The 19,666-nt window shown below is 41.4% G+C and overlaps 1 long non-coding RNA gene across 3 annotated transcripts; it reads left to right on the forward strand.

The window, feature by feature from the left end:
* Positions 1-15,783: 15,783 nt before the first annotated feature.
* Positions 15,784-18,767, forward strand: LOC109196260 (uncharacterized). Of its 3 annotated transcripts, none has more exons than XR_002057789.2 (3): positions 15,784-15,903; positions 17,266-17,460; positions 17,603-18,767. It is a non-coding gene; the product is annotated as an uncharacterized LOC109196260 (long non-coding RNA). The 3 variants fall into 3 exon arrangements; XR_002057790.2 differs by lacking the exon at positions 15,784-15,903 and adding an exon at positions 16,510-16,639; XR_002057791.2 differs by lacking the exon at positions 15,784-15,903 and adding an exon at positions 16,646-16,901.
* Positions 18,768-19,666: the final 899 nt, after the last annotated feature.

Raw genomic sequence — 19,666 nt, forward strand, 5'->3', positions numbered from 1 at the left:
CTTGCTGGAGAGCACATAATACACACGACAGATTACACATCCAAGATTTAATCATCATGTCATGCCTGTGGGAGTTACCTGGAAGAAATGCGAAGACTGACTTAATATTAGAGGAAGGCATGTTGTCCAACATCGGTCTAAGGCATTAGTGAACCAGTTTTTTTGGTTGTCACTATGCAGTTTAATAATTCTTACACAAACTAATAAGAACATATCTGATAAAAAAAAATATGATACTGTAAATAATCCTTAGTTTTTAATTTTTGTTATAGGAGGGAACATATGTGGTATTTTAGCATCAGACACTTAGTTTTCTGTTTTCTGATGAAGTTGTTCTGCATTCATTTGTGCAGATGATGTCTTTCATTTAACGAAAACACAAATCAGACACCAGCTCACAACCTTAAACATGATGATTGTGCTAGCAATTGAGTGTGATCCAGTGATGGATTCATGATTAGCTAACAATGAGGAATGGCAGGGATTTTTTTCTTTAGCAAAAGAAACAATAAAACAATGAAAAGACCTCAAGAGACATAAAACTGTTTTACTGGCAAAATATCAAAACTAAAGCCAATAACTTTGCTGATTTTCTCTATCTGTGCAATATTGATTAACGTTACTGCTCTTTAAGGTAAATATCAAAACTATTACACTGTTTAATCCACACCGATGCATCATATTCTGTAAAATCATATTTTTGTATATGTTGTCCTGTGAGGACATCTGATCTCTGAAAAAACAACTGCTAATGAAGCTGGAAAAACAAACCCACATCTTGATCCTTAAAAAAGCATATTAATATATATCTTAATAACAAAAACAATCACAGCTGAAATAAAAGGCTTCAGCCTACTAATATTAGTTCATAAAATACATTATCTGCGCCAAAAGTGATGAGTGAAGGTGCCCATGGAGGCAAGGGTGCCACCAGGCATTTGGCCCCGGGGCAGACCCAAGACAGGCTGGAGAGATTATATCTCTCGGCTGGCCTGGGAACGCCTCGGTGTTCATATTCATATTAATATTCTTATTCTTCTATGACAAAAAGTACAAGTGTTCATTTAAGGAAATAAACAGAACAGTAAGAGATATTTTTCAATTTTTTTTTCTTTATTTTGATTTGCCACCAATTACATGTTTTTATTTGTAGTTTTTGTAGTGCTCCCCACTATGTGAACCCCTCACCTGATGTTTTATGTTTATTAGTTTAGTTTAGATTCTAAACTATCAACGCCAACAATCAAATGATCCCCTTTAATAGCAAGCGCTGGGCGACGGTGGAAAGGAAAAACTCCCTTTAACAGGAAGAAACCTTTGACAGAACCAGGCTAAGAAAGGGGCAGCCATCTGTCATGACTGGTTGGGGGGTGAGAGGCAGAGGAAAAGAAAAAGGAGAGCACACGCTAGCTATATGTTGTTCACATTGCCTAAAATGAACAACGTATGGTTTTCTGGACTGTGAAAGAAATGTCTCAAGTCAGTTTTCAGTGACGTGACTGAAGACTTTTCTGGATGGCTGTGCGGATGCTTGTCAGAAACAGTTCATTTCCTTTCTTGGAGAAATGAACTCCGTCGGGTAAAAAAATTGAGTTGTTGAAAAACCTGATGCGCGGATGCTCAATAATCACTCCATCAAAGCGGTCGACAGCCTTTCTAATGCTGGCATTCACAATCTTCCTGTCCTTATTGATTTCGACTGGACTTCCATATCTCCACACTTGACGCTCGTTGATGGATGAATATGCAATTGTCATTGAGGGGAACTCTGTGTGCAATTGCATCAATTCCTTCTTAATGACAGAAGAAAGTTTATAAGCAGAAAAGAGTCCCAAATCATTGCCCCCAGCATGGATTACCAGTATGTCGGGTGGGCTCTGTGTGAATAGCTCATCATAAAAACGAGGAAGGACTCCCCTCCATTGCATTCCTCCTTTGCCAAACCACTGTACTTTGGCATTAAGTCCGAAATTTTCTCCGAAAATCTCTTTTGCTTCACCCTTGGCTCGTCTGATGTAGCTGGACCCAATGATCCACACGTTTATTTCTCTCTGGTCTTCTGGCCTCTCTTTCTTTTTCGGTGTGTTTTCACAGGTTTTGGTATTGCTGAAGGCCGTATCGTTTGTTTTCTGACCTGGGAGTCGGATAGTCCTGGACCAGGGACTTTTTGAGATGCTCTGTGTCACTGCTGCTTGTTCTGGCCTCTTGTTGTCTTTTGGTGTGTTTTCAGAGGTTTTGGTATCACTCAAAGTCATATCGTTCATTTTTTTAACTAGGTGTTGGATAGTCTTTGGCGGAAAACTTTTTTGGCTGCTCTGTGGCAATGCTGCTTGTTCTGGCCTCTTGTTGTCTTTTGGTGTGTTTTCAGAGGTTTTGGTATCACTCAAAGTCATATCGTTCATTTTTTTAACTAGGTGTTGGATAGTCTTTGGCGGAAAACTTTTTTGGCTGCTCTGTGGCAATGCTGCTTGTTCTGGCCTCTTGTTGTCTTTCGGTGTGTTTTCACAGGTTTTGGTATCGCTCAAGGTCATATCGTTCATTTTTTTAATTAGGTGTTGGATAGTCTTTGGCGGAAAACCTTTTTGGAATCTCTGTGTCACTGCTGCTTGTTCTGGCCTCTTGTTGTCTTTCAGTGTGTTTTCAGAGGTTTTGGTATCACTCAAGGTCGTAACCTCCATTTTCTCAACTGGGTGTTGGATAGTCTTTGGCCAAAAACTTTTTTGGAACCTCTGTGTCACTGCTGCTTGTTCTGGCCTCTTGTTGTCTTTCAGTGTGTTTTCAGAGGTTTTGGTATCACTCGAGGTCGTAACCTCCATTTTCTCAACTGGGTGTTGGATAGTCTTTGGCCAAAAACTTTTTTGGAACCTCTGTGTCACTGCTGCTTGTTCTGGCCTCTTGTTGTCTTTCAGTGTGTTTTCAGAGGTTTTGGTATCACTCGAGGTCGTAACCTCCATTTTCTCAACTGGGTGTTGGATAGTCTTTGGCCAAAAACTTTTTTGGAACCTCTGTGTCACTGCTGCTTGTTCTGGCCTCTTGTTGTCTTTCAGTGTGTTTTCAGAGGTTTTGGTATCACTCGAGGTCATATCGTTCGATTTCTGAACTTGGAGTTGGATAGTCCTTGACGAAGAACTTTTTTGGATGCTCTGAGTCACTGCTGTTTCTTTTTTCTCAGTGTCTATTCTCATCCTCTTTGTCTCTGGAGAGTAGCTCTCAGAGTTGTTTTCGCTGCCTCTTGAAATCTGACTGTATCGTCTTTTCAACACAATTTTTTCTTCACAGATTTGTCTTTTTTTCCTTGGTGGAGAGCAGCTGTCCGGACTTCTGCAATTCTGTGCAGCATAATCCAGGGCTCGCTTCCTCTTGAGTGGAAGCTGGAAATGAGTCTCTTCAGAATTTGGCTCTGGATTTTGGCGGTCCATTGTAGTAAAGCCAGCGTAAGCTTGTTGACTTTTGCCGTGTTTATTCTGAGACATCTTGGAGTGTTGATGAAGTGACTGAAGATTCAACTGTTTTAAAATGTTTCTCAAGCGTACCTTTGAATGCTTAAGTGTTGCAAATAAACTGCATGAAAGTTTGGGATCCTTACCCCTATTTGAGGATTCGCAGATCAAAGGCATATGAAATCCCTTTGATCATCATGATGATGTCATAACATAATGTAACAGTAACATTCTTTTTTTTTTTTTTAAATTTGGTGTTATTCTATAGCTTTCGCGCGTGATGTCACGGGAGTTTAGCAAGCCAAACAATGGGATTAAGGAGCAAAAGCAATGGTTCTCCTTGCTGTGTTGTCGGTTGTAATGTTAGATCGCACGATCGGGAAGGGAATAAGCTTGAAAATTGGCTCTCTTTTTATTCTTTCCCCACCTGGAAGCAACGTGAGGGAGCTTGGTTGTTATTAATAGAAGGCATCTAGCCTGGATAGCAGCTGCGAGATGCGCTGATATCCAGTTCGCTACCATCCACAGATATCTGTTGGTGTGCTACAGACATTTTCATTCAGGTAAGTTCTAAATAAGTTCATATTAGGGCTGTTTGATATAACGATATATATCGGATGACGATCGTTTGTTTCGTGGTGTCGCAAAATAAACTGTTTACAGCAATATTTTTTTCATCGTTTTGATGGTCACTGTAGTGGCTATATTAATTTCTTAAAGTTCTCTCTTTCTCTTATATTTAATATAACCACACTACGGACGGACAAGACTGTTTTTATGCGTTGTCATTAGCAACAACTACGGTAAAACCATTCGCTTGTTTATTTTCCACATAAACCTTTCACAAAAAAGATCAATATCCTGTTGAGACTTTTCAAAATAAACTGAATTACGTGAAAGAGTATGCAGATTGTTTATGAATGAGAAGCAAAAGAGAGCCGCCAGGTGCTAAAAAAATAAACCTTAGACTCAAACGTTAGAACAGGCTTTTCCCCTCAGCACACCGTGTAATAAATACTCACAAAGAAAACAGCGGCTGTTACAACTTATGTCTAAAAATGTATAGCTTCATGCATCGGTTAAAACACTGGACTCCAAGTACACGATGCCCAGCTGGAAACACTTCACGCAAGTGGAGCTGCCCGAGATTCACAGAATTGACAGAAAATGTTAAATTTTTGTGATTTATATCGTTATCCGGACGATAGATGTCTTATATCAGGATATGAGATTTTGGTTATATCGCACAGCCCTAGTATCACACTGTATTGTTGGAAAATGTTAAATGTTACAGTGGGAAAAATGTGTGTGCAATGTGAAATACATACTGTGTTAAAATCAGTATCACTCCTTTCACAGCAGCACCTCTGGAATCTGTTAATCCAGGCCTGACCTCCAGGACGCTCCACTGCTAATGTTTTGTTTCTCTCTAAGAGTGTTTGTGGAGGATTCGGCACAGACACAGACAGACATGAGTGCAAGATGTGCAGTGATTACAGAACACTTTAGTGTTGGGCTCATTATCATACCACTATTGAGCTCATAGTGTAAAAATAAGTGAGTGACATTACTTAACAAAAGTCACTGCTTACAGTAGTTTGGAATAAATACATGGGATGATCCATGATTTGGGGAAATTATGGCAACAGTAGTGTTTTTAATGATTTGGGGAAATAAACTGCACGTGGCACACTGGTGTCTGTGGTGTTGGATGCCTTATTACTCTTATGGCCAACAGTTGCTTGCAAATGTGAAGTTGTATTAACTTACAGATTTTGTTTTCTAGGATGCAGGCTCCAGGTGAAGCTAGAAGTTAAACAGACTTAACGTGAAAACCACACTAACATCTCCTAACGCAGGTTTACAGGCCTGGAGCGGAACTACTCCAGGGGAGAAGCCCTGAAACTTTTAATAGAGAATGTGCAACTTTATTGTGTATCTCTAATTGTGTTGAGTTGACGCATGGCAAGAACCATGTGGCAAAAGAGGCCTTTGTGGGGGAGCTTTCATTTTTAAATTGCAGGTACCATGACGTGAGTGGTATGAAAGGAGAGACTGAGGTGTAGGTGCAGACTGAGACTAGGAGAGGAGGCTCCAAGAGGACCAGTGGGAAGCAGGGACCATTTCCAGCACAGCCGACAATCCAGAGAGGAGTTAAGGCAGAGGGCTGTACCACTCGGCTTCCTACAGATCGTCATGAGGAGATTGTGAACAACAGTGAAATCTGAAAAAGGTGGAAAGTGATCCTGTGGTGACATTGAGGAAGACTACGGGGGTGTACGACGTGCTCTGCCCCTAACCCTAGAGCAGAAAAACAGATGTGGATCAGCAACGATAGGAGAAGTGCCTTGCACAAACAACAAACAGGAGGGAATGTCAGAATTGATCATTTAAGATCATTAGCGAGACGCTCACTTCTGCTGTTTCAGCATGACACACGTTAGGTCGTTGATTGATATCATACTTTGTATGGTGTCAGGAAGTGACACACACACACACACATGCTTGTCTTGGTGGTTAAGTGAATTGTGTGCAACCTCTGTTGTCAATAAAAGAGTGAGGCGGACGCAGAGGAGTTGGAGTTGCTTGGACAGACGAGTGGCAGCTCTGCTCTCCGACGCTCCCCTTGCAAGTAAAACGTACTGAGGTGTCTGTGTGGCTGCTTTCAGTAACAGTTTCTGTTTACCAGCACGGTTGACTTAAACCCAACAGAATCATTCATTGTAAATTACTTCTGATGTTTAAGGAAATATCTACACAGGTATGCAGAAACCCACTTTTACTAACAATCACTCCTGTATATTGTAATTTTAGATTGTGATTCTGTGTCAGATGGATAATATATGAGTAGAAAAACCTTTCTACAAAGAATAAGCCATTCCAGATGAAAATAGCATAGCTCAGGTTTTCTGCAACTGCATTTCAGAAACTGAAAAGCATTGTTCTCATCAGAGGAAGCATTACATTGAGAAAGTTTGGGGTCTTGAGCAATGACTTTTTGGGTTCAAAGGGATGAAAAGCTGCTGGAGTGTGTGCTAATGTCTATAGAAAAAGGTTTTATACAACTGGACGTGTCACTCTCTTTTCAGGAAAGTGAAAATTTGATCTAATCATATTAGAAATGTGTTTCAGACACAGATGTTGCTAGATTTACTATTTTTGTAACGAGTATAATATTTTGTATAAGGATAAGGGTGTTTATGTATGAAACTGGAACAAAAAGTGAAGATTTCTTACACCGTGGTGCGTAACTCCCTCCAAACAAAAGTGCAAACTGGGTCCAGTTATGTCTTGATGCATGCTCAATCATCCAGGTAACTAAATCCCAAAAGGTTCATTCTGTTAGATAAGATAAGATAAGACTTTATTGATCCCACGGCGGGGAAATTTTTTCCTCAGCTCAGTTACAGATAGCAGAAGGAAAATACAAATAAAATACAAACAAATATAAAACACAGAATAGAATAGAATAAACCTTTATTATCCCACGGATCAGAAATTTTGGTGTTACAGAGCTCTTACAACAAGGGAAAATAAAATATAAAAGGAAGACACAGGGTGGTCCTATGAACGTAAGCAACCGAAGTTCGTATATACAGGTAACAATGTACAGAATATGTATAGAAAAATTGAGAAAATTGTACAGAGATATGTATAAAACGTAGAGTAAACTAACAAGCTGGTGAGTAAGATGACCAAAGGAATGTTAAGCTGCATTATAGAGTCTGACAGCTGCTGGTAAGAATGACCTGCGGTAGCGCTCCTTCCTACACTGTGGGCGTAAAAGTCCACTGCTGAAGGAGCTGCTCAGTGCTCGTACAGTCTCATGCAGGGGGTGGGAGGTGTTGTCCATGATGGATGTTAGCTTCGACAACATCCTCTCCTCCCCAACCTGCTCGATGGACTTCAGCAGACAGTCCAGGACAGAGCTGGCCCTCCTGACCAGCTTGTTGAGTTTCCCCCCGTCCCTCTCTGCCATTCCACCACTCCAGCAGACCACAGCATAGAAAATAGCAGACGCCACCACAGTGTCATAAAATGTCCTGAGGACTGTCCTGTTCACCCCAAAGAATCTCAGCTGCCGTAGCAGGTGGAGACGACTTAGACCCAGTAGAGTCGTTGAAGGAAAAGGGGGACAGGTGAGGTGCATTTCATGTCCCCGGTGCTGTGGGGGGTTGCAGAGAGGTGTGACGAGCTCTGGTGGATGGGGGAGGGAAGGGCTACTGAATCAAACCTGTTAAAAAACTGGTTCAATCTGTTAGCCAGAACCTGGTCTCCAGACTCTGGACCCCCTCCGCTCACAGTGCTCCGTCCAGTGATGGCGGTCGGTCCTCTCCACACACCTCTGGTGTTGCTCTGCTGGAGCTGCTCCTCCACCTTCCTCCTAAAAGGAAGCATTACATTTAGAAAATAAAATACTTGTTTTATATTTGTTTGTATTTTTTTAAGATAATACACTACATACAGTCAGATCCATAAATATTGGGACATCGACACAATTCTAACATTTTTGGCTCCATACACCACCACAATGGATCCCAAATGAAACGAACAAGACGTGCTTTAACTGCAGACTGTCAGCTTTTATTTGAGGGTATTTGCATCAAAATCAGGTGAACGGTGTAGGAATTACGACAGTTTGTATATGTGCCTCCATCAACAATCAACATGCATTTTGAATAAGAAACACTTTTACAAAACCAAAAGCTTCACTGTGCTTAGTGATTTATATGTCTAAAAAAACAGGTTCAGTTTGTAACAGAGAGTGGCTCGGTGGCGCTGAATTATATTTCCAATAGAAACACAATTTCATATGTTATAGTAACAACACACTGCCACAAGATGGCAGCCTAGGCCTACTTTACCATGCTGTTCCAGTAAAAAAGAAAAAGTGACAGAGCCTTGAAAGAGTGACAGTGACACTTTTTATGAACTCATCTGTAATGTGTCACCTTTTCTTTAGAATGAAGAAGTGCTTCCCTTCTTTTAAAGCAAATACAGGCTTACAAAGATCCTCTAAACATGTTTCTGAAATAATCCTAAACACAATCATTAAATCAAAAATGCAAGAAACAATTTATTTAATCACTCTTCTTCACTTAATTCCTTAACTTATTACAAAAATTGAAGACAGACAATGAATTCGCTGCTTGTCTTTTTATCATTAGATGTATTTCAGTATTAAAAAGTTCAGTTTATTGGGACACTTTGTGCAAGAAGAATTTTTCCCCCGTAAAATAGCATCTACCATTTCACTAACTTTTGGAATCTTATTTCACTGCTGCTAATAACGTTTTACACTCTGTCACAGGTTTTTCAGCTTCGTTCGTACAAACTTTCTCGTGGTTGAGATTCTTGACCAAACAGCCAGCACACCGACCAGCAGAGCGTGACAATAGTTGGTTTATATTACGCTGAGATTTGACAGACAGAGACAGAAGAATGAAGGAGAACAACACAGAGTCACGCTGTCAAGGAGAACCTGGACGGTAGATTCAGCAGTTTGGCTTGAAACTTGCAAACTGTTTTAACTTGTTATGTCCGATTAAGTTTTCCTTCCAGGGTGCTCGCCAGTTTTCTTTCACTTGTTTCCTGTTCCTGCCAGCAGAATGCACACACAGCTGCAGTAACTACACACAAATGCAGACACTTGGCTGTCTTCAGCAACAAAAACGCCATCAAAAAAGTCACATTATCAGAGCAACATCAGAGAAACAATAAAGTCTAACCATGGAAGGTTTGTATAAATATATGCATAAAAACAAATAACAAATAACATCGACAATGAGCACCTTTCGTTTTGCTGAAAGTGATATAGCTTTCTGTTCCCATCAACTGAAACCGCCAACATTTCAGGTGTGCATGCTGGGCAGCTGAAGCTGACAACACAGCACAGCTGCTCTTCCTCATCAAGAAAGCTGTGCTGCAGTGCAATCAACTATTACATTTAGGCAAAGATTACTTTTCATCCCTAAATGATTGACGGTCAGAAACTCTGACCTTGTCTCTACAGACAGCAGAGAGCTGCTGCCTTTCTGTGGGTAGGAGTTCATTTTTACCCATCACCCCAGTTAAATTTCACTGGGGTCTGTCTCATTTATATGCCAGAACCAACACTTTGAAGCACTTTTCTTTGATCACTTGTAGCTCAATGGAGACACACATTTATGATCAGGTCCCCCAGTTTCAGACACACTTGCACAAGCACACAGATGACCAATATCTCACAGTGGTTTAACACAGTTCTGTCTGGGCTAAAGTACAGACATCGAACGCTATGACAGCGGAGTGTGCAGATGATCTCATTACTGTCTAAAAATGGATAACAAAACCGAAGGAGTGCTGAATCATTGACAAATACAGAGTAACAGGTGTGTAGCTTCGCTAACTAGGTAGCAACAAGCCTCTAACACAGCGTGTATGCTAGCGGCTAATCTAGCAAACAAATGAACAGAGTGGTTTTAGGTGTTGTAGAAGGATAAGATGATAAGCTGTGTGTCTTTTTCAGAATGACCTGCTTGTATTTACCTTCATTGAAGGAGTGGTCAGTGTGGGTATAGCCATGAGGCAAAAAAGACAGCTGAAGCTGAAGAGTGTGGTGAAAACATGGTGCCGCCGCCGCCAGCAGGTTTCCAAGCAGGGATTCGGGTAGCAGGAAGGCTTTGGTAAGCCCTCCAACATCCAGTCCCATTTTGTGAATGCCAATAAAAAAAATAGCTAGGTGTCCATGTGTAATTTGTGTGGAACAATATTGCACAAGAAGCTTAATAGATTTAGAAAAACGATAACAAAAAAAACATAAAAAATTGAAGAACAAAAGAGTGGTGTACAGCGTTAAGAGGTACACCTTCTTTTTTCCCCACAAAAACACACTCTTTCTTTTTGCTACTGCATTTAGCAGATGAAGCACGGCGAGGAAGAAATATGCTTTGAAGCGAGTGTGAAAGACTGATAACTTTAGGATGCCAAGTCCTGATGCACACTTATATGTAGACCTTGCTGCCACTCTGACCACAGAACCTGTTTGTCCCCAGTGTGCTATAACCTTGCAACCAATGTGTTTTTTCTACCTTGTTTTTTTCTTTTGGGGTTATATTTGCACTAATGTCATTTTTTACTAGCAATGATCCAAAGCTGTTCTGTGGATGTCGGCAACCAAATACCCTCTGATGTCTGTGTACGAGGAAACGGCCCAATCTGTTTGCTGTGGCTCAGTTTGCTGGTATAAACAATTTATGGAGTAAACTGACTGACGAGCAGGAAAACGCTAATGGTCTTAGAAAATACAGGGTCTCTAATGAAAGGAACTGATTGGCTCCTGCCATCAGCAACCAACAATGTGAATGATTGGTTGATCTGTGAGTGAGCTAAGCTTGCAATGGTGAGCGCGAGTGAGAACCATAAACTAGAGCTAATGAGGCCAAAATCCGAGCTCCTTTTCGGCTCTGTGGACTAATTTATACCTCGTCTCTCCATCTTCCCCTTAGTCCATTTGCAGCGTGTGACCTTAACAATAAAGTTGCTTTAACAGTAATACAAAAGTTTGGCGATGAGGAATAGAACAGTTGTTTTTTTTTGCTGGGACCAGCCAAACAAGTCTGAATCAGATATTGAAGTAGTATAAAAGCAAAAGCTTGACACATGTAAGTTCTTCAATGTGAACCAAGAGTTCACACTGCACCCCTCAGCTAGACCATACCATGTGTCCTCTGCTTAGCACCAGGCTTTAGGTCATGTGAATGTCAATAAACAACATTCAGTCTGCTAACGCTCAGTATTCACTAAATCACAACACTACTGACACCCAGCAGTGAAAAACAAAAAATGTGGAGAATTTCTAGACGTTATGAAATGTTAAGACTTTGTCACGGTATAAAATACAACCATCAGTAATCGATAGTCTGATCAATTTTTAGATAAATCGTGGCACCCAAACACTACGAAATATACAGCGGTGAAAGTTAAAGCTGTACAAACAAAGGCAGGAGCAACCATCGCCCTAAATGTCAGGCATCAAAAGGTAAGGGGTAAAAGCATGACTGTAGGGAGAAAAAAAGAAAGAAAAAGCCGTGATGGAAATCCGATTTTCACATTTTCTGGACATGGTGTAAAATTCCCAATTCATTCTGAGATGAGATTAGTGCATCCTGTTTTTGTATTAAATTTGAATCCCTGTGAAAGAACATGTGGAAAACAACTGCACCTGTGATGAAATCACTGCTGGCATGGGTTACACCTATCATGGGATACGTTTCACTGCTCCAAGACAACTGCCTAACGAGTACTAACATTTTGTAAAGCTGCGATCATTGTCCTCTTTTTTTTTTTACATTTTTTAATGCCGAGTGATGAATTTCTGCTTAGAGATTGTTTTAGATCATTTGAAACATAACATGGATATGAAGTTGGACATGATGGGAGAGCCAACAGCAAACAGCTGGACAAGTAGAATAGGGGATTATTTAGATTGTGTAATTATATATGCATGTATGTATGTTGTGTGTGTGTTAAAATGGAGCTCAGGGGTTGAATGGAGGAGGAGGTGGAGGACGTGGAGGAGGTTCCACTGAATGGGGAGTTGGTGGGTTAGATTGTGATGATGGACCAGTAGAGTTTGCCTGGCTGTCCACAAGGGAGACTGATTTTAGCTGAGGGGGGGGATTCGGATTTAGTAGGGTTCGCCTCTGCTTAGGTCAGTACCTGTGAAGTTGGTTGGTGAAAGGTGGAGACAGAATGGCAGAGAGATGCAGGAGCGTCGGGTGTGTCTGATGTGTAAGAGGTAGAGAAAGAAGATGCAGAAGAGTGATCTGCAGGGGACTGGTGCAGCACAGAATCAGTTGCAAGAGGAGAAGAAGAACAAGAGGAAGATGATAATGGAGGTTTGACGATGGGCAGGGGAGCAGACATGCCAGTGGGGGAGGTGGAAGAGGAGGTTTCCCCAGCTGATGTGGCAGTTTCATTATCTCCCTCCTGCTCTACTGACGCTCCCTCTTTCCTGTCATCCAGTAGAGTGCCTTCTTCCTGTCCTGCAGGGTTCTGATTGGCTGCAGGTGTACCTCAGGTAGCTCCACCGTTAGTTGGTGATTGGCTCTTGGTTGTGAACGACAGAGAGGGCATCAGACAGCCAGCGTGGAAGAAATGACTGCACGGAGTGAACACAGCACTGGTCATGTCCTGGAACAAATCAAATTTCACATTAGCCTAGCTTTTAAAGCCCCAGATTAAGTCTGGGTCATGCATCCTCTTTAGATAAACATAAAAACTGTTCATACCTGGAAGCAGATAGCACAGATGTCATTATACTGCTCCAGCTGTGTATTGCTAGCTGTAGGGAGGCTTTTTTATCTTGTTTACAGCATCTCTCCTGAGCAGGAAGCTCTGCCAGCCCAGCTGGGCTCTGAGCCAGACGTTATAGTACGAGTGGACCAAGATGATGGTGCTTCCCATCACACTCCACTCGCCAAATACAGTCTCTGATACACCATAGCACACCACGCACACCGCAACCTGGTGAGGTAACAAATCACTGACAGTGAGGCAGAGACAGTGCTGATGCATTACATGACAGTGTCTGTTTACAGTCAGAACTTAGCAAAGAGTTGGTGTGTGTGTGTGTGACACATAGCAGAAACTCCAGCAATCTGTAGCTCCCATTTACACAATATATGACTTCATCCATGTTCTACACTGGAGCTTTACGAAACTCCTCCACCATGAAGAGAACAACAGATCAACAGAGTGCCAAGCACCTGGCGGTAGAGTGTTTCAGAGTTATTATGGAATTAAAAAAACAAGCAAATATACATGTTTAATTATTATTGGGCTGAACTGTTTGGGTAGAGCAAGTTTAAACTATTTAATTTAACGTTTTTGCACACTGCGATGCGGTTGTGTGTTACCTGGAGAGAGGTGAGGATTGAGGAGGAGATGATGATGAGAAGCCAGAAGTCCATGTGGAAGAACTGGCAGATCATATAAGCCATGTACGCTGGAAAGAGCAGCAGGAAGAGACAGAGAGAAACTGCACGGAAGTGCTTCCACAAACTCCTACGGGACGGGCAGCAAAACCAGCATATGAGAAAGCAGGCAGGTTGATAGCAGGCTTTGCAAACACACTTTCAGTCAGATTGATGTCAAAAAGACAAACTGCCTGTTTAGGAATGAAGAAAGAAGGACAGTACACCGTAGTATTACTTAATTTATGATGTTAGCATGAGTTGTACTGATGACCATAGATAATGAATTCTGTGATAATTAACTAACTGCCCATAGTTATTAATAGTTGTTTGTTGCAGCAACAATAAAGAGGACGATAGAGAGGAGGAAGGCTCTGTGGATGACCTGCAGCTCAATGAGGCCAGTTTGGACAGCAAGGATTAGCAAGGTGATAGCTTCAGTCATCCCCCTGCACAGAGAGGAAACACATTAGAGTTGACACACCACACAATTATATGCCTTGGCTTTGCATTCAAGTTGGAGATCATATACACGTTTATCCAGACTTGACCTTTGGGTATACAATGTCAATTATTTTATCCTATTAGACAGTTGTGTGAAATGCAGACATCCTTAAAGAATAGTTCTAGATATGTGTGTTTCCACACGAAGAGAGGTTGAAACAGACTAAACTAACACACACGTGTGTGTGTGTGTGTGTGTGTGTGCATGTGTGCACGTGTGCACGTGTGTGTGCGCGTGAGTACAAAGCTAAAGCACGAAAATGAGCGCGGCCGTTTGTGGATGGCACGTTATCTAAACACGGTGAAACAGCAAAGTCAGAGAAGAAGAACAAGCACCACAGCTAGCTCTGCGAGCCTGCTGCCAGTGTGAAATGACACATTTGTGGGCGCTTCCCATGGTGGCGGCATGAAAAGAAGAAAAGGAGAAAGGATGGATGAGTTGGTGCTTAGCGGTGTTGTGCTAAAAAAAATGATCGTCTTCCAAAAACCGATCGCTCGTATTTAAACTGCTATAATAACTTGTTGGTCTATAATATGTGAAAACATATATCAAATGTATCCTTCATGGATGAAATCAAGTCATCTTGAGCCACAAACAACATTCCTATAACAAGGTAGAAGCTGCAATGAGTTTTTGGTAGTGACTTTTATATATGCTTTATTTATCTAGTTCCAAAAATGTGGTTGACGTTAAAAAAAAAGAAGTGTTTGTTTGTTTTTTAAAAAGCGTAATCTGTGCAAGAGGACAGCAGATGTTGCAAGAAATCTAAGAATAGTTGTTTAAAGTTATTTGAAGTGGACAAAGAGGATAAGGCGTTTGTAAACCCTGTTGAGGGAAGTCTATCTAGCAAGATATGTAAAGATATTGGAGATTAAAAAAAGCCCCTAGGGAAACATAGGAAATAATTATTTGTCAGGCAATGACTTGTTGGCAGAAGAAGAGTGGTCCTTGGTAGCCATGACAAGAAGGAGGTCCCATAAATGGGGCTGGGCTGTTTGTTGCTGGCAGGTAAAAGAAAAAACACAGAGAAAAATGAAAATCAGGGGAAGTCCAGGCCTTGGAATTTTCACTCCAAGGTCCCCTGCCTGGACCTCCCCCTAGCAGATGAACATAGAGAGGTAGGGTAGGTGAGCCTAGGGCTCGAACCCGGGCCTCTATGTTACTAAGCTGCTAGCCCCCCACATGTCGCCACATGACGGGCAAACAAAAGTGGGAAAATTCCTCTATTTAAAGACCACAACGCGCACATCACGCACCCAGCCTTTTGGAAATGAGCTGGAGACCAGGCATTTTTGCACTCCAATACTTAGTAAATTTCACACACTCACACCTGATTTTTTCCCTGCACACCTCTTTGGTTTGGGCCTGTTTTCTTCCTTCGTTGATATATGTGTAACTGATACATGAGATTGGCCCTTACCGCTGTATGGACTGATATATAGGGTGCCTTAAAGGCCGCCTTAAAACTAAGTGTTTCCCTGAGCTTTTAATTGCGGCTTGAAAAAAGTAAAAGAAATGAAAAAAAAAGAGAGAGAAAAATGGAGGCAGGCTTGAGCTTCGTCTTTCACTCTGGGCCTACCCTGCTCTAGCAGACGGACTACTATCAGAGACTCGAACTAGGGTCGTTAAACTCTGGAGTCTGAATGCTGGCCTCTTAACGCTGTACACCACTCAGCAGGGCGAGTAAACTTTGGAAAAAAAAGGACATTTATCTTTTGTTCTTCAATTTTTTATTTTTTTTTGTTATCGTTTTTCTAAATCTATTAAGCTTCTTGTGCAATATTGTTCCACACAAATTACACATGGACACCTAGCTATTTTTTTATTGGCATTCACAAAATGGGACTGGATGTTGGAGGGCTTACCAAAGCCTTCCTGCTACCCGAATCCCTGCTTGGAAACCTGCTGGCGGCGGCGGCACCATGTTTTCACCACACTCTTCAGCTTCAGCTGTCTTTTTTGCCTCATGGCTATACCCACACTGACCACTCCTTCAATGAAGGTAAATACAAGCAGGTCATTCTGAAAAAGACACACAGCTTATCATCTTATCCTTCTACAACACCTAAAACCACTCTGTTCATTTGTTTGCTAGATTAGCCGCTAGCATACACGCTGTGTTAGAGGCTTGTTGCTACCTAGTTAGCGATGCTACACACCTGTTACTCTGTATTTGTCAATGATTCAGCACTCCTTCGGTTTTGTTATCCATTTTTAGACAGTAATGAGATCATCTGCACACTCCGCTGTCATAGCGTTCGATGTCTGTACTTTAGCCCAGACAGAACTGTGTTAAACCACTGTGAGATATTGGTCATCTGTGTGCTTGTGCAAGTGTGTCTGAAACTGGGGGACCTGATCATAAATGTGTGTCTCCATTGAGCTACAAGTGATCAAAGAAAAGTGCTTCAAAGTGTTGGTTCTGGCATATAAATGAGACAGACCCCAGTGAAATTTAACTGGGGTGATGGGTAAAAATGAACTCCTACCCACAGAAAGGCAGCAGCTCTCTGCTGTCTGTAGAGACAAGGTCAGAGTTTCTGACCGTCAATCATTTAGGGATGAAAAGTAATCTTTGCCTAAATGTAATAGTTGATTGCACTGCAGCACAGCTTTCTTGATGAGGAAGAGCAGCTGTGCTGTGTTGTCAGCTTCAGCTGCCCAGCATGCACACCTGAAATGTTGGCGGTTTCAGTTGATGGGAACAGAAAGCTATATCACTTTCAGCAAAACGAAAGGTGCTCATTGTTGATGTTATTTGAACAGACCTGTCGCTGTGTCAGTCTGAATGGGAGATTAGAGACCGACACATGTTTGTTGCTGCTCCATGTTCTCTGCAACATTGTGTGTAGTTACTGCAGCTGTGTGTGCATTCTGCTGGCAGGAGCAGGAAACAAGTGAAAGAAAACTGGCGAGCACCCTGGAAGGAAAACTTAATCAGACAAAACAAGTTAAAACGGTTTGCAAGTTTCAAGCCAAACTGCTGAATCTACCGTCCAGGTTCTCCTTGACAGCGTGACTCTGTGTTGTTCTCCTTCATTCTTCTGTCTCTGTCTGTCAAATCTCAGCGTAATATAAACCAACTATTGTCACGCTCTGCTGGTCGGTGTGCTGGCTGTTTGGTCAAGAATCTCAACCACGAGAAAGTTTGTACGAACGAAGCTAAAAAACCTGTGACAGAGTGTAAAACGTTATTAGCAGCAGTGAAATAAGATTCCAAAAGTTAGTGAAATGGTAGAGGCTATTTTATGGGGGAAAAATTCTTCTTGCACAAAGTGTCCCAATAAACTGAACTTTTTAATACTGAAATACATCTAATGATAAAAAGACAAGCAGAGAATTGATTGTCTGTTTTCAATTGCAGAGCTGGGATGCTCGTCTTCTGATGGAGCGCTCTCGAGCTGTGATGGGTCCAGATATCAGCGCTCACCTGGCTGGTACCAAGAAGGTTCAGCAAGTGCTCGCCAGACCTGGAGTCCTGGAGAGGTTCTTCCTGGACCAGCCTCAAGCTGTGCAGCAGATCTGAGCGACATTGGCTGACCTCTACACTCCAGACATGGTGAGAAAAAGGACACGATTTTTTCATTGTTTGGAAAATTTGGCATTAGATAATCCTCACCTGGGTGTTGCTGTTCAGTGTAAGCAATATCATTCACATTTATTCCTCTGATTTGTTTCTCTGTGGTTGCGTTCGTCTACAGGGTGCAGAGAGGGACAAAACAGTATCAATGGCCTTGGCAGCAGCAGAACGGTTGGTCTTGAAGCCTCAGCGAGAAGGAGGAGGTACAGCGGGGGGACAGACGCATCTTTAAAAATGTTGACAATGCAGCAAATGCTGAAACTTCTGTTTATTGCTCACCATTTGCAGCTTTAATGGCTTCCATTTGTCAGCCAAGGTTTTTCCTACAAGATTTTTTTTAACATGTCTGTGGATTTTTTCTGTTTTTTGTGCCCATTCATCCAGAAGAGCATTTGTTAGGTCAAACACCGATGTTGGACGTTTACAATCTCCATTCTGGTTCATCACAATGGTGCTCTAGGAGTTAAGATCAGGGCTCAAAGCAAGCCACTCTGCTTCTATGCCAGACACATTCAATCATGTCTTTATGGACCATGTTTGTGCATTAGGTCACAGTCGTGTTGGAAGGGAAAAAGACCCTCCCTAAACTGTTCTCACAATGTTTTAAGCACAAAGTGGTCCAAAATGTCTTGGTAACCTGAAGCGTTAAGATTTCCTTTCACTGGAACCACAAGACCCAGGCCAAAGTCAGAGGAGAAATAAATGAATACTATTCAAAACGTTTAGCTTTCAACTCCTAAAACCGATGCAGGTTAAACCTCTGTTTAATACTAACCTAAAATTCTGGAACATAGACCAAATGACATCAAAAATATCATTTCAGCGACACACGTGACAAACTGTGCCAGTCAACGGGCATAGTTGTAGTTCTTCAAGGTTTGTGAGGGCATTTGGATTCATTTCCGGTTGTCAGCTGTAGGAAGGCCTTATAATGCTCTAATTAGCTTCATTGTGTGGCTAGACAACAATAACAACAGGAAAGTAATCGTTATATAACTTTTATTGTGAAGAACATATGGCTATGGATACTGCTGACTAATAGTAGTAATAGTAATTGACAGCTTCCAGTCAGTGGGTCCTTTCTTCTCTGATGCGTACATCTTCAAGCGCCATAACCAAGGTTCTATATTAAAATGGTGGCTTTTCATTGGTGTTAACTTTAGACATCACATTTATAAGGCTCTTTAAAAACGTCATTTATTAAACTTTTCTCTTACCTGAAATAAACAGGCTGTCTTGATTCAATGCAGATTATCACAAATTTCACACAGTGTATCAATATTCTATGTGTTTCTTTTATGAGCTGTATCTTAACCATGTAGCTATCGAAACTGTGTTTTAATGACATCGCAGGTACAAATAACAACAAAAATCATCATATTTGGCAAATGTTTTATTATGAAAGACAACAAATTGAAATAAAAACATTTATATCTGTCAAACAAGACACAAAGCTGTGTGTCGCTGTAATGGACATGGAACTGAAGTTGAAAAGCTCAACATAAGAAAACGCTGGGAAACAAACAAACAAACAAAAAACTTCACTTTATACTTTCCATATTTATTGATTGATCTGGAACGAGTCCTTTGTCTCCCAGGAAACTCTTCACCACTGAAAACAGAATGGGGAAAATGAAGCTTGCACTGGCTTCCAATTAAATACCGTATTCAATTTAAAATACTACTTTTCACTTACAAAACTATTAATAATTTGGCGCCGAGCTACCTCAATGAGCTCTTAGGTTACACACTCCTGTCAGAGCACTTAGATCTGCTACCCAACTTCTTCTGGAGCAACCTCGTTCTCGGCTGAAGTCTCGCGGCGACCGCGCGTTTGCTGTAGCTGCCCCAGTCTTATGGAACAACCTTCCTGTTGCTATCCGGGCGTCTGACTCTATGCCACTGTTTAAATCACGGCTGAAGACTTATTTGTTTAATCTTGCTTTTCCACCTAGTTAACATTTGGTGTGCGTTGGTACATTTTTATCCGTTATGCTTGTGAACTACTTTTATATCATATGATTGTCAAGGTTTTATAATTGATACGTGCCAGGTCCTTTCTCTTTTCCCTCCCATCTCCTTTTTCCTATTTTATTTTTTGTCAAGCACCTTGGTATACCCTTGGTTTTTTAGTGTGCTTTATAAATAAAGTTTATTATTATTATTATTATTATTATTATTATTA

This window comes from Oreochromis niloticus, linkage group LG20 (genome assembly GCF_001858045.2).
Source record: "Oreochromis niloticus isolate F11D_XX linkage group LG20, O_niloticus_UMD_NMBU, whole genome shotgun sequence".
Classification (NCBI taxonomy): Eukaryota; Metazoa; Chordata; class Actinopteri; order Cichliformes; family Cichlidae; genus Oreochromis; species Oreochromis niloticus.